At 46.1% G+C, this 15,363-nt stretch overlaps 1 non-coding gene across 1 annotated transcript; it reads left to right on the forward strand.

The window, feature by feature from the left end:
- The first annotated feature begins 1,793 nt into the window (after positions 1 to 1,793).
- On the forward strand, positions 1,794 to 1,866 carry trnar-ucu (transfer RNA arginine (anticodon UCU)). Its single transcript has one exon. It is a non-coding gene; the product is annotated as a tRNA-Arg (tRNA).
- The last annotated feature ends 13,497 nt before the right edge of the window (positions 1,867 to 15,363 follow it).

Raw genomic sequence — 15,363 nt, forward strand, 5'->3', positions numbered from 1 at the left:
CAAGGTGTCACGATAAAAACTGTAAAAAAAATTAATTCTTCCTTTCTTTGCACTTGCACTGTGTCCGATCCTGTAAGTTAATATAACGGGCCAGCTGCATGATCTCACTGTGGGAGGCAGGGCAGGGGAAGGATGTGTGTAGCCATGGACACACACATGTGGATCACACCCAGAACCCACTGGAACCTCCACTGCATCATCGAACTATCCAAACTGGTAACCACCACCCAACGTTGTGGCAAAAGGACTTGGGGGTTAACAGGGAGAGAGCCAAGCCAAAGCACAGCCAAGGTGCAAGGGCTATAGAAACATAGAAAATAGGTGCAGGAGTAGGCCATTCAGCCCTTCGAGCCTGCACTGCCATTCAATGAGTTCATGGCTGAACATGCAACTTCAGTACCCCATTCCTGCTTTCGCACCATACCCCTTGATCCCCCTAGTAGTAAGGATAACATCTAACTCCTTTTTGAATATATTTAGTGAATTAGCCTCAACAACTTTCTGTGGTAGAGAATTCCACAGGTTCACCACTCTCTGGGTGAAGAAGTTTGTCCTCATCTCGGTCCTAAATGGCTTACCCCTTATCCTTAGACTGTGTCCCCTGGTTCTGGACTTCCCCAACATTGGGAACATTCTTCCTGAATCTAACCTATCTAAACCCGTCAGAACTTTAAGTCTGGGGAGAACTAAGCCAGAGCACATAATGCAAAGGTAATTAGCACAAAAGACTTGGGGGAGAGTGATACTGTATATGCAGACTATGGAGGTACTCTCTGTGTGGTCACTGAGTGGTTGCATAAGATGGAGACTTGTTTACCTGATGTACTTTCAATAAGGTTTACACTGTGTATATACCTGCTGGCACCACTAGAGGGTGACACCGGGGGTTTCCTGCCCTGGTGGCAGGGCCCATTATAAAAGACTGCACACCATGCTTGTGACTCACTCTGGAGTTTGGAATAAAGGACCACGGTCACTACAGTTTGAGTTCAACACGTTGCCTCGTGGAGTCAATCATAAGTACATTACAAACATAATAGGGAGCACTCTCGTTTCTGAGTCAGAAGATTGTGGGTTCAAATCCCATTACACACACTTGAACACAAAAATCTAGTTGACCCTTCAGTGCAGAGGGAGTGCGGCACTGTTGCAGGTGCTGTATTTTGGTTTGATTGATGACGGAAAGTGTCATGGACTGTGAGACAAGTATCCTTCAAGCCCAAAATGTCAATACAATCATCCATAATAAGCCCATGGATAGAGCAGAGTAACCGACAGGTATACTGAAGGTATTTCTGTGAAAATGTGATGAATTGTTCTGTGGCCGAAAGTTAAGTTGGAGGCCACCCTTAGATCCAGAAATGGACTTTAGCCCAGGAGAGGGAATTTCTGGCCAGGACCCACACAGCAGCAAAATAAACCAGTAGGACAGTCATAGACTCAGCAGGTAACAGTAGCAATGGGGAATGGACTGTAAACTGCACAAAATTCCTTTCAAAGAGCAACTGAATAGAAGATCAGAGTCACAGCAGCTGACTGAGTCTTACAGTGCAGTCCAGTGGAGTAGCATAGTTTGAATGGCAGAGAAATCCAGGAATTGTGAAGTCAAATTTGAGCAAAGTTCCAGGGATCACCCATGAAAACAAAGAGCAATCGGGGTCGGGGGATAGGCACTGGGCACGGTATCTCCATAAACATCTCCGCCTCGCTACCTTTCTCTCCTCCTTAAAGATACTGCCTCGAAACCTACTTCACTGGCCAATTGCCCTCAGGTGGGTCATTTCATGTATTCAGCCCCAGTGGCCTAATGGATAAGGCACTGGCCTTCTAAGCCAGGGATTGTGGGTTCGAGCCCCACCTGGGGTGATGTGTTTTTAAAGATTGACAATGCGGCAGTTGCAGTTGGGCAAGTGATGTCAGGTTCAGCAAGGCAGGGAGGCTTCATTCGGACCAAGGTGTCATCAACTTCAAATTTGTGCAATGTTCCAGTGCTCACTGATGGTCACAGGGCAGGCAAGGTCGGGGGATGGGTAGTGGACACAGTATCTCCATAAACATCTCCGCCTTGCTACCTCTCTCTCCTCCTTTGAGACACTCCCGAAAACCAACTGCTTTGATCGAGAAAAGAACCATGGCTCAGTGCATCTTGCTTCTCAGTCAGAAGATTGTGGGTTGAAATCCCATTGCAGACACTTGAACACAAAAATCTAGTTGACCCTTCAGTGCAGAGGGAGTGCTGCACTCTTGCAGGTGCTGTATTTTGGCTTGATTGATGACGGAAAGCATCATGGACTGTGAGACAAGTTTCCTTCAACACGGAAGTGTCAATGCAATCATCCACAATATGTAGGGAGTGGTGTGCAGGGTCAGTTTGCATTTCCTAACCCTGAGCGGTTGCGAGTCGCTCCCACTCCCTGGTTCTCGAGCCTGGATTTATTAATCAGGGTGTGATAAAGTACAGCAGACAACTGTTTTGTACAAAGAAAATACGGATTTTATTCAAGAAAGCAAACAACATAAATACACTCCAGTAAAACTGTAAAATCTTACAAAAGGTTCTAAACAATGGTGAATACTTTGTTACAGGTAATAAACACAACAGAAATACCTCCCACCTCCCACTTACTCTCTAGCTAAGTTAGACTCGAGGGCAATAGGGATAATGTTCACCAATCCTTCCTTTGACAGTTAGTGCTGTTTCGCGGTCTTTGGTTGCAGCCGGTTTGCCTTGCCATAACCCGGACGTGGCAGAAGACCTCTGCTACATATTGAAGCCAGTTTGGGCGAGTTCTTTTCTCCGATGTCGCAATGATTCTTCCTGCTTTTCTTGCCGTGTGCTCTCGATCTTGTTGTTCCGAAGTGCTTGGTAAGAAAAGTTCTTTCTGTGATGGTCAGAATAGAGATAGCCCTCTTGGTATGATAGACTCGATTATACTTTGAGAGGCTTCCTTATCTGTGCCCCAATCAACCTTGGTTTTTTGTTTAAGTTTTGCAGCCCAGTTAACTGAAACTTGATTAAGTAGTTTTAATCTGGCGTTGATAGTCTTTTCTGAGTTGATGAGCTCTTGTCCATTGTGATAGCACTGTTTTTTTTGCTTTTGGAAGTCTGGCCTGAGCCAAATATTTCTATGCCTGTTGAAAAGGTGTTGAAATATGTATGTGGCATTTGGGTCCGCTGGGTGGGGTGGATAATGTTTCTTCTGTGGGCGATTGTGAAAATGTAAATGTCTTCTAGGGACAGGATTCAAGAGTAAACAGTTCCCAGACAATTTGATGAGCTCCAATGTCCAAACTGGCCCTTTAGAGATTGAGGCCACCCCTTTTCTTGCAGACCCAACATTAACCGTTTAAAAATCCCAAATTCGATTAAAGTTCGTAGTTCCGTCCATGTGCACTTTAGGATTTCAAACTTTCTGGTCGATAGTTCCAAATTAAATTTCCTTTCTAACAAGTCCAAATACTGGGTGGGTGGTTGTGAGTGGGGTTCTCCACGAAATAAGCTCATGGATAGATACAAGTGGGTAGGGCAGAGTAACCGACAGGTATACTGGAGGCATTTCTTGGAAAATGTGGAGAAATGTTCTGTGGCAGAAAGTGAGGGTGAAGTTAGAGGCCAGCATAAGATCCAGAAGTGGACTTTAGACCAGGAGCGGGAATTTCTGGCCAGGATCCACATAGTAGCAAAATAAACCAGAAGGAGATCATAGACTCAGCAGGTAACAGTAGCGATGGGGAATGGATTGTAAACTACTCAAAATTCCTTTCAAAGAGCAACTGAATAGAAGATCAGAGTCACAGCAGCTGACTGAGTCTTACAGTGCAGTCCAGTGGAATAGCATAGTATGAATGTCAGAGAAATCCAGGAATTGTGAAGTCAAATTTGAGCAAAGTTCCAGGACTCACCGATGAAAACAAAGAGCAATCGGGGTCGGGGGATAGGCACTGGGCACGGTATCTCCATAAACATCTCCGCCTCGCTACTTTTCTCTCCTCCTTGAAGATGCTTCCTCGAAACCTACTTCAGTGATCAAGGTTTAGGACACCTGTCCTGGTACCTCATGTGGCTCGGTGTGAGATTTTGTTTGATAATGATCCTGTGAAGCACCTTGGAAGGTTTTATTATATTACAGGCGCTATATAAATGCAAGTTGTTGTTGTAGATAGCTCTGCCATGGTGCGAGCAGTGGCAGATATGATGGGAGAAAATAGCTTCCATCTGTGCTCAACTTTCTCACACTCTGAAAATGTGAGGCAGATGTCACATTTCAGAGTGGTCAATTACCCTCACTTCATGCATTCAGCCCCAGTGGCCTAATGGATAAGGCACTGGCCTCCTAAACCAGGGATTGAAGGTTTGAATCCCATCTGGGGTGATGAATTTTTAAAGATCGACAATACGACGTTGTGGAGGTAATCATCGGCCCCATCAATGCCGATTCAAGCACGATGTGTGTAACGATTGCAGAACAATCGGACACCTCCAACGAATGTGCAGGCGAGCTGCAAACCCTGCAAACCAGCACATTGCAGAGGAATATCAATCCACTGTGGATCAGGCTGAATTGGAGACTCGTACCGAGGAGGCAGAAGTGTTCAGGGTACACACAATCAGCACGAAATGTCCAACAATAATGTTGAAAGTTGAACTGAACGGTATTCCATTATCCATGGAACTGGACATGTGTGCAAATCAGTCCATAATGAGTAAAAAGACCTTCGACAGGCTGTGGGGCAAAAAGGCACACAGGCCCAAGCTCAGCGCCATTCACACCAAACTAATGACTTACACCAAGGAACTAATCCCTGTAATTGGCAGTGCAGAAGTCTCCTATGACGGAGCAGTACATGAACTCCCACTGTGGATTGTGCCAGGGGATGGCCCCATGTTGTTTGGCAGAAACTGGCTGGGAAAGATCCGCTGGCACTGGGAAGACGACCGTACGCTTTCGTCCGTCAACGATGCCTCATGTGCCCAGGTTCTGAGCAAGTTCCCATCGTTGTTCGAGCCAGGGATTGGAAGCTTCTCGGAGGCGAAAATGCAGATCCATTTGGTTCCCGGTATGCGACCCATCCACCACAAGGCCCGGGCGGTACCATGGTTTTCCAGGACAACATACTGGTTTCAGGTCGGGATATCACTGAGCACTTGAAGAATCTGGAGGTTCTTAGTCGGTTGGATCGCGTTGGGCTCAAGTTAAAATGCTCGAAGTGTGTTTTCCTGGCGCAGGAGGTCGAGTTCTTGGGAAGAAGAATTGCGGCAGACAGCATCAGACCCACCAACGCCAGGATGGAGGTCATCAAGAACGCGCCGAGACCACAGAATGTGAAGGAGCTGCGGTCGTTCCTGGGACTCTGATAGAGAATTCAAACAGCCTGCATTCAGACAGGCTGTGAGAATTCACAGACCTCAAGTCAGAGATGCTACGTGAGTGGGAGCATGTTGCATTAAGTCATCAATCAACTTGACATTTTAGGACCTTTCGTAGCGAGCCAATTAAAGGTTAACAGACTATCAATTGAGCCAATAAGGTCAAAGAAGGCGCGTTCTTTTCTGTAAACTGAGCCAGGTATAAGAACAGCCATTTTGCCCATGTGGTCTCAGAAGGACAAAGGCCTGGCTTAAAGCCAAGAGCTTGTTGCTGCTGCCAGAATAAAAGTTATGTTAAAACTACAACCGGAGTTCGCATTTCATTGAAAATTAAGAGATCTAACAATTTTGGCGTCACGCACATGATCGCTGAGGGAAGAAACTGAATTTTGGACATCGGATCTACATACTGAGGTAAGGACTCCTCTTTATAAAAATCCTCGGTCAAAAGTCTAAATTCGCCTCTCCTTCTACGCGATTCCGAAAGCCTCCGGTTTGCGAACCCTCCGGTTGGTAGTCGGCTCGAGCTCCCATAGACGTCTAAACTTCGGCGGTGTGTTAGTTAATTAATCACCGACCCACTGATCGGCTGGAAAGCCTACGACTCGAGACCCCAGTAAAGAAATCAGTATTATGGCGGCAGGAGATAAGAGCAAAGAATTGCCTACAACTGTGAAAGGTGGGCAGGCACCACCTGAGGTTTCGATCGATGAAATCCTCCAATAGTTGAAAGAATACACAGAGCAACAATTCGACTTATCTAAAACCTGTATTAAGATCGAACAAAAGTACGGAACCTCCAAAGGACAATGGTCCTTGGACGAGATCAAAAGGGTCTGGGGAAAAACGACCCGTATGAAAAATAAAGAGCGAATCCGATGGTCCCTAACCGTTATGGGACAGATCCGACAGCGGAATGCACTTATAACGCGTTCCCAACATGATGGGCACCTGACCAGTACAAAGGACCAACTGCAAGCTGTTTGTGAACAGCTGCGACAGAAAAAACTTAAACTTGAAAAGTCGGAAGTGGAAGTTAAAGATCTTAAAGGTGAAATTAAAGAATGTAAAAAATCATTAGGTCAAGAGACAGTAATAGGAAAAGGAAAATGTATCAGTCAATTCCCAGGGTACCCATGTTTGGATAAATTAAAAGTGCAAACCCGAAGACACGACCGAGGAATAGATACGGATTCTGAATCCTCTGACGATACAGGGTCGGAGGATGAAGAATTAGGAGTGCGCTTTGCCCCTTTTAAAAAAAGACGAGTTTTAGTCAAATCAGAAGAGACCGCGGATGAGGACGGAATCAAAACAACGAAGAACAGGGTGTATACAGAATATTTAGTTCATGATCCGGCAGACCCAGAGAAAATTGATAAATGGTCCAAGGAGTTGCCCAATCCAAAGAAAGGGGGAGTGAAAATGTGGGATCAATTGGACCGCTGAAGAAATATATATCAACTTCATCCCTGGGACGGAGTGCAAATTTTGACCATAATGGTGCCAAAAACACAAGGAAGAAAATTGCACGACAAGGTAGAAGAAGCTTTGGGGCAGGATGAGCAAAAATTAAACGCAGGATGGGAGGCGATTAAACACTGGCTGCAAGCCTTCAGTCCAGCTAAGACAGACTGGGGAAAAATTGCAGCCTGCCAACAGAAAGGAACAGAGGAGGTCCTGGAGTATGACGAGCGGTTTAGATGCACGTGGCTAGAACATTCGAGTATGAATAATACGGATGAGGAAATGGATGAACAAGTGTTTGGACCCCTGAAAGCAGCTTTCGTGGCAGGTCTCAAGTCAGAACTGTCCAAAATGCTGAAGGTAGTGTTACCGGACTGGGAAGGTAGAGGAACTACCTTTGCAGCATTGGTGGATCGATGTAACCAATTAGATCAGGATATGGGAGCTAAAGTCCGAGCTGTAAAGGCTATGGGATGGAAATCCCAGGATTCCGATAAACAGTTATTTGGAAAATTACCCGGAAAATGTCATTATTGTGGGAAAAAAGGTCACTGGGTCCAGACGTGCAGGGCAAAACAGCAAGGTCGTGGCTGGGGAAGAGGACGCAGCCAGGGATACAATTCAGCCAACAAGCCAGGCTTGTCACAAGATAACGACCTCATAGAAGCATTTAAGCGACTGACAATACAACAACAGAAGGAGTTACTTGGGATAGCAAAAAGCGATTAGAGCCCACCCTGGCCCCCCTCCTCGCACTAATACAACAAAGGGGATATGGGCTATATATAACTGTGAGGGTGGGCGATAAGGATGTGGACTGTCTTTTAGACACAGGGGCGGAATTAACATGCGTACCCCTACAATATGGAGACTTTTTGCCGTTGGATGGTAGGGCACGTACAGCCTATGAAGTTGGGGGCCATAAAATGGAAATTAAAAGGACAACACCTGTACTTATAGGGCTGGGTCCACATGAACTAACCACGCCGGTCTGGATAGGCCCAGTAGATCAACCCCTTTTGGGAATGGACGTTCTAATCCAAGTAGATTCATCGTTGCATTTCGAGGATGGTCGGGTGACATGGTCAATTAGAACTTTGAAGAAAGAAGAATTGAAGGATCACCCGATATGGGCTAAAGATAAGAATGATTATGGCCTACTCCAGATGGAGCCTGCGTCATTTACCGGGACCAAGCCTCCACGCACTAAACAGTATCCATCAGTCCAACTGCCATCGCGGGAATCTTACCGGTTATTCGGCAATTGGAGAAACAAGGGTGCTTATTAAAACGCATAGCTCCTCCAATAGCCCCATGTGGCCGGTACAGAAATCTAATGAAACTGGCGTTTGACTGTCGATTATAGGAAAGCTAACCTGTGTATTGATCAAAAAGCTCCTTTGGTCGCAGATTCCTCCACCATTTTGAATGCCCTCAAACCGGAACATAAATATTTCTCGGCTATAGATATGGCCAACGGATTTTGGTCGGTGCCTCTGGCACCGGAGGTTCGACAGTGGTTTGCTTTCACGGTCCAAGGACAACAGTATACTTGGACCCGGTTACCGCAGGGTTTCCACAACAGCCCTACGGTATTCCACATGGCTTTACAAAGCCATTTGCGAGAATTACCTCCCCTGTCATCCACAATATGTAGACGATATCCTGCGAACTTCAAACACGGAAGAACAGCATGAACAAGATTTACGAGCTTTGCTGGACCACCTTCGGCTGAAAGGACATAAAGTCAGCATCGACAAAGCACAAATATCCCAAGAAGAGGTTGTATACCTGGGACAAAAGATTTCACAAGGAAAGAGAGAACTTACCCAGGATAGAACTGCAGCCATTCGGGCTGCTAAAAAGCCCACCACTATTCAGGAACTAAGGTCTTTTTTGGGATTGTGTAACTTTAACAGAAATTGGATTGACTCCTTCACACAGCTTGCTCAGCCATTGAATGATATTTTAAAGGGGAAACGTGCCTCTAAAGAAGCCATCACCCTCACTAAGGAACAGCAAAAGGCCTTCCTTAGTTTGAAAAAGGCTTTGTGTTCGGCACCGGCTCTGGGAATCCCCGACAGTTGTAAGCCATTTACCCTGTTTGTCCATGAGAAAGAAGGATATATGACAGCTATACTGACACAAGAACATGGGGATCGGCAAAGACCTATTGGCTATTATTCGGCAAAACTGGATGCGGTAGCCCTCGGATGGGGAAGTTGCCTAAGGGCCATGGAAGCTACATGTCGAGCGGTAATGATCACTGCGGGTCTAGTCCTCGACCAAAAGCTGATTGTCAAGTGTCCCCACACCGTACACGCTTTGCTGTCTATGAATAGAATGTGTCAGGTGACAGCAGCAAGATGGACCCGCTGGACAGCAGTTTTGGAAGCTCCTAATCTCCATATCATCCGGGCCAGCCCGGTTAATCCCGCAACTATGCTCCCGATGTCAGAATCGAGGGAGCAAGAGCGGGGAGAATGTGAAGAGCATGACTGCGTGGAGATTTTAAAAGAAACAGAAGAAGCAGCCTAAGCAGCAGAGGAGCCTCTACACAACCCAGACCTCATCCTGTTTACAAATGGTTCCTCCTTTGTTGACAATTGTACCAGAAAAGCAGGATGGGAAGTTACAAACTTATATGAGGTAGTGGCAAAAGGATGTTTACCCTCAGGAACGTCAGCACAACAGGCCAAGTTACGGGCCCTGTCAGAAGCATGTCGAATAGCAGCAGGACAGACAGCTAATGTCTACACAGATTCGTGTTATGCTCATGGAGTCGCTCACAACTTTGGTCTGTTATGGCGGAAAAGAGGATTCCTCACTGCTGCTGGTACACCTATCCGAAATGGAAAAGAAGTCCGAGACTTACTAGAGGCCATACAATTACCTCAGGAAGTGTCCATCCTGAAGTGTCAGGCCCATACCAAAGAAAATACCACGGAAACACAGGGAAATGCCCTAGCCGACCAGGCAGCTAAAGATACCGCCTCACAGGGCGTTCCCCCAGAAGAACCAACACAGATGTGCAGATTGAAAGCACTCAGGACTCTGACATGAGACCTAAAACAATGCAAGGCGAGTGCTCCCGAGAGGAAAAATGGACATAGATTGAGGCAGGAATTAAGCTATGTGAAGATGGTGTCTGGAGACAAAGAGTTACCGACAAGCCAGTCGCGCCACAAGCGCTTATGCCTTTTTTAGCCCAACAGATCCACTCGTTGGGACACTTGGCCTCACAACAGATGACGGCACGGTTCCAGAAAAGCTGGTGGGGTCGGGGATTTAAAAAACATGCCCAGCTGGTAGCAGACCGCTGTGTGGTCTGCCAGAAAAATAATTCTGGACCCATCACGGTAATGCCCCAACTGAGGCCCCCTGCCCCTGTCGGACCATTCCAGCATCTGCAGGTTGATTATATATCTCTTCCTTCATGTCAAGGATACACTAACATTCTTGTCATGGTCGACAGATTCTCTAGATGGGTAGAAGCTGTCCCAACTAAAAGAGCCACAGCCAATCATACTGCAAAGGTCTTGTGTAAGGATTACATTCCCCGATGGGGAGTCCCGAGTAGCATTGACTCAGATCAGGGAACACACTTCACAGGTGCTGTCTGCCAAGAAGTCTGTAGGTTACTGAACATTACGTGGGATTTACACTGTCCTTATCATCAACAATCATCAGGACAAGTCGAGCGAATGAATTAAACTCAGAAACAACGGCTTGCCAAATATCACCAAGAGGGAACACCATGACCCCAGGCACTACCAATAGTGCTATGTAGCATTAGGGCAACCCCGAACAGAACTACAGGTCTAAGCCTATTTGAAATTATAACAGGAAGACGCATGTCGCTGCCAGGAACTATCGATTTACGGAACGCTGATGTTCACTTAATGAGTGACACTTTGTTATCATACTGTCAGAACCTAACCAATGCTATTAGTTCTGTTTCCCAACAGGTATCAGCAACTTGGAGTAATCCACCCGAAGGAGGACACGACATCATCCCGGGAGTCTGGGTGTATGTGAAAAAGTTGCATAAAGAACCTTTGGGTGCCAAGTGGGAGGGACCTTATCAAGTGTTATTGACCACCCAGGCAGCTGTTAAAGTCCAAGAAAAGAAAGACTGGATCCACGCTTCACACGTTAAACGAGCACCTGTAACTGAAGCTGAAATCTGATCAGGGCAATTACTTTTTGCCAAAATGTATAAATTTACTGTATTACTGACTGCAGGTATTCTAGGCATAGGCCTACTTCTTACTAGCCGACCTTCTGCACCAAAGGGAAATAGTAGGGTAACAAGGGAATTACATGTAAATACCTTTTTATATATGTCATACATTTATGCCAAACAAGGTAACATTTCTAGTTGTTGGGTGTGTACGCATATTCCTATTCACTCAAAGGGAGGGATTTCCTTGAGGCCAGTTCCCTTGAATATCTCGGAAATGGCTGAGTGGATACTTAATCAAAACAAAACAGGCAATGCGCTTCAGGATATAGAAAACTGGGCACGTAAATGGAAGTCAGCAGGTTACAATCTGACTACCTTTGAAGGGGGATACCAACCGTGGTACAATAATTCCAAACAGCCCCCATTTTTTGTTATCACAAATACAACGGGAATAGGAAGACCGGGGGAATCGGTCTGTCAGATTAGAAACATCAAAGGAGGCCAAAATATGGGGTATAGTAACTGCTCCCGGAATTATAATGTAATCAAGCCACGAAACCGTCCAAACTGGGCCGATGTGGGAATTCTTAACGTAACAGGGATTCTGAATAAAACAGGTGGAAAAGCCTGGACAGGCCCCGGAGTGTTGCTGACAAAGAAACAGCTAACATTCATTGCCTATAATGGCACCTATTGGGTGTGTGGCCACAAGGCCTACCCTTGGTTGCCCCAGAATTGGACGGGATCCTGCTATTTAGCCTACATTGTGCTATATATATATCAAATAAAGTCACTGTCGGAACATTTACACTGTCCTAAGAGAGCTATCACAGAAACAGAGAGGTTCTTTGCCATTCTGATCCCCAGGTATGGGAACGCCAGACTGGCAAGGGAATCCATTAACATGGCATCCATTGTGGAACGGGTGGCCAATGATACCTCAGAGGCCCTAGTTAAAATTAATGCAGAAATGGTAGCAATCCGCACAGTAGCCCTACAGAATAGACTGGCCCTTGATTACATCCTGGCTGAAAAGAGAGGTACTTGCGCCCTACTCGGAACTGAGTGTTGCACATATATCCCAGATAGCTCTGAAGAAATTACCCACTTAGCGGAGCATATCCACAAGGAGGTAGAAAAACTTAAGCAATCCCATCATTCACTTTGTGGAGTGGAGCCACTGAATGGCTAGATTCAATTGGAACTTCATTGGTGGAAGGTTTAATTTTATTCGTTGGAACTATTTTATTTTTATATTGTTTGTTTATGTTGATTAAATGTTGTTGCGACCAGGCGGCTGCAGCAGCTGTCCCGCAGGTGAGACACCTTGCAGGTCCCAGCAGACCGTCTGTACGTGGCACAAGGGTATGTTATGCTTAAGGGAAGGTTGTTTACTGGTTGAACTAAGATATTGATTTGGATTCAATTGAAATAAGGTTAATTAACCGACTAAAACCAGACTTCCATTGTGGCCACGATGGAATTCGGGTTGGTGTAAATTTGTGTGGAAGCTACTAGTCCGGACATGTGGCAAAACACATCAACAAATTTTAGAAGGAAACTCTCTTAACATGTATGTAATTATTTTGTAGAATGTTTAACCACTGATAGCTGATGTTTTATGATTCAGTTTGTGAAAGAATCAAAGGGGGGATTGATAGAGAATTCAACCAGGCTGCATTCAGACAGGCTGTGAGAATTCACAGACCCCAAGTCAGAGATGCTACGTGAGTGGGAGCATGTTGCATTAAGTCATCAATCAACTTGACATTTTGGGATCTTTGAGTAGCGAGCCAATTAAAGGTTAACAGACTATCAATTCAGCGAATAAGGTCAAAGAAGGCGCGTTCTTTTCTGTAAACTGAGCCAGGTATAAGAACAGCCATTTTGGCCATGTGGTCTCAGAAGGACAAAGGCCTGGTTTAAAGTCCAGAGCTTGTTGTTGCTGCCAGAATAAAAATTATGTTAAAACTACAACCGGAGTTCGCATTTCATTGAAAATTAAGAGATCTAACAGACTCCTTAACTATTTCGGTAATTTCCTACCTGGGTTAAGCACCCTGCTAGAACCCTTACATGCGCTACTGCACAAGGGAGATGACTGGGTATGGGGGAATTCACAAGAGGCTGCCTTTAAGAAAACCAGAAATCTGTTGTGTTCAAACAAACTGCTTGTTCTGTAGAACCCTATTAAAAGATTAGTGCTTGCTTGCGATGTGTTGTCATACGGGATCGGGTGTGTGTTACAACACGCTAACAAATCGGGGATCTTGCAACCTGTCGCTTATGCATCCAGGAGTGTGTCCAAGGCCGAAAGGGCCTACAGCATGATTGAAAAAGAGGCTCTGGCGTGCGTTTACGGGGTAAAAAAAATGCACCAGTATTTATTTGGCCTCACGTTTGAGCTTGAAACTGACTACAAGCCACTCATATCGCTGTTCTTTGAGAGCAAAGGGATTAACACCAATGCCTCTGCCCGCATCCAAAAATGGACGCTCACGCTGTCGGCATACAACTATGTAATCCGCCACAGACCGGGCACAGAGAACTGCGCTGATGCTCTCAGTCGGCTGCATTACCCACCACCGGGGTGAAAATGGCACAGCCAGTGAACTTGCTCATGGTCATGGAGGCATTCGAGAACGAAAAGTACCTCGTTACAGCCTGCCAGATCAGGACCTGGACCAGCCAGGATCCTTTACTGTCCTTGGTAAAAAAAACTGTGTCCTCCATGGCAGCTGGTCCAGCGTCCCAGTGGAGATGCAGGAGGTGATTAAGCCGTTCCACAGGCGCAAAGACTAAATGACCCTGCAGGCGGACTGTCTGTTGTGGGGTAATCGCATGGTCTTGCCCAAGAAAGGCAGAGGTACGTTTATATATGAACTGCACAGCATCTACCCAGGCATTGTGATGATGAAAGCCATAGCCAGATCCCATGTGTGGTGACCCGGCATCGACTCAGATTTAGAGTCAGCTGAGCAATGCACCCAGAGAGGCACCGCTAAGTTTGTGGTCGTGGCCCTTCAAACCGTGGTCGAGGATCCACGTGGACTATACGGGTCCATTTCCAGGAAAAATGTTTTTGGTTGTCATGGACGCTTAATCAAAATGGATTGAATGTGCGATAATGTCTGTAAGCACGTCCACTAACACTATTGAAAGCCTACAAGCCATGCTTGCCACACACGGCCTGCCTGATGTCCTAGTCAGCAACAATGGGCCGTGCTTCACCAGTGCTGAATTCAAGGAATTCATGAACCGCAATGGGATCAAACACGTCACATCTGCCCCGTTCAAGTCTGCATCCAACGGCCAGGCAGAACGGGCAGTTCAGACCATCAAGCAAAGTTTGAAACCTGTGTCGGAAGGCTCCCTCCAGACTCGGTTGTCCGGAGTGCTGCTCAGCTACCACACCAGACCCCACTCACTTACCGAGATTCCCCCAGCGGAGTTGCTCGTGAAAAGGGCGCTAAAAACAAGGCTCTTTTTTGTCCACCCTGAGCTCCATGATCACGTGAAGGGCAAGCGGCAACAACAAAGTGTGTACCATGACCACACAAATTTGTCACACAATATTGAGATCAATGATCCTGTGTTTGTGCTCAATTATGGACACGGTCCCAAATGGCTCCCTGGCACAGTCACAGAAGGGAGAAGGGTGTTTCAGGTCAAATTGGCCAATGGACAAACATACTGAAAACATTTGAATCAAATCAAATTGCGGTTCACCAACAGCTACGAACAACCCGAAGTAGACACCACCTACTTCGACCCTCCAACACACATACAAGTGGCATCATGGTTGACCACGAAGCCAATGTCACCAACCACAGCAGCCCGGCAAGGCCGGCTGCCCAACAACCCAGTGAAGAAGTAACCAACTCACCCAAACCCGCATTTGTACCGAGATGATCGACAAGAGAGCGAAAAGCCCCAGATCGTCTCACCTTGCAAATAAGTGTACTGTTGACTTCACGGGGGAGTGATGTTATGTATTTAACCCCTTGTAACCTGCATTACACTACCACCAAAGGACCTACCTGTTGGAGTCCCAATTGATCCCAGCATCCCTTGGGAACATGGTATATAAGCAGGCCACCCATGCGGTACCTGCACTCTGGAGTCTTATTGAAGGAGCTATGGTCACACTTGCTCATTGTGCACAGTACTCAGTTTCATCCTTTATTATGAGTGTACCAGAAAGTGTCATTGACTGTGAGACAAGTTTCCTGTAAGCCCAAAATGTCAATACAATCATCCACAATAATCTCATGGATAGACACAAGTGGGTAGGGCGTATTTTCTGTGAAAACGTGGAGAATTGTTCTGTTGCACAAAGTTA

This window comes from Pristiophorus japonicus, chromosome 19 (assembly GCF_044704955.1).
Source record: "Pristiophorus japonicus isolate sPriJap1 chromosome 19, sPriJap1.hap1, whole genome shotgun sequence".
Lineage (NCBI taxonomy): Eukaryota > Metazoa > Chordata > Chondrichthyes > Pristiophoridae > Pristiophorus > Pristiophorus japonicus.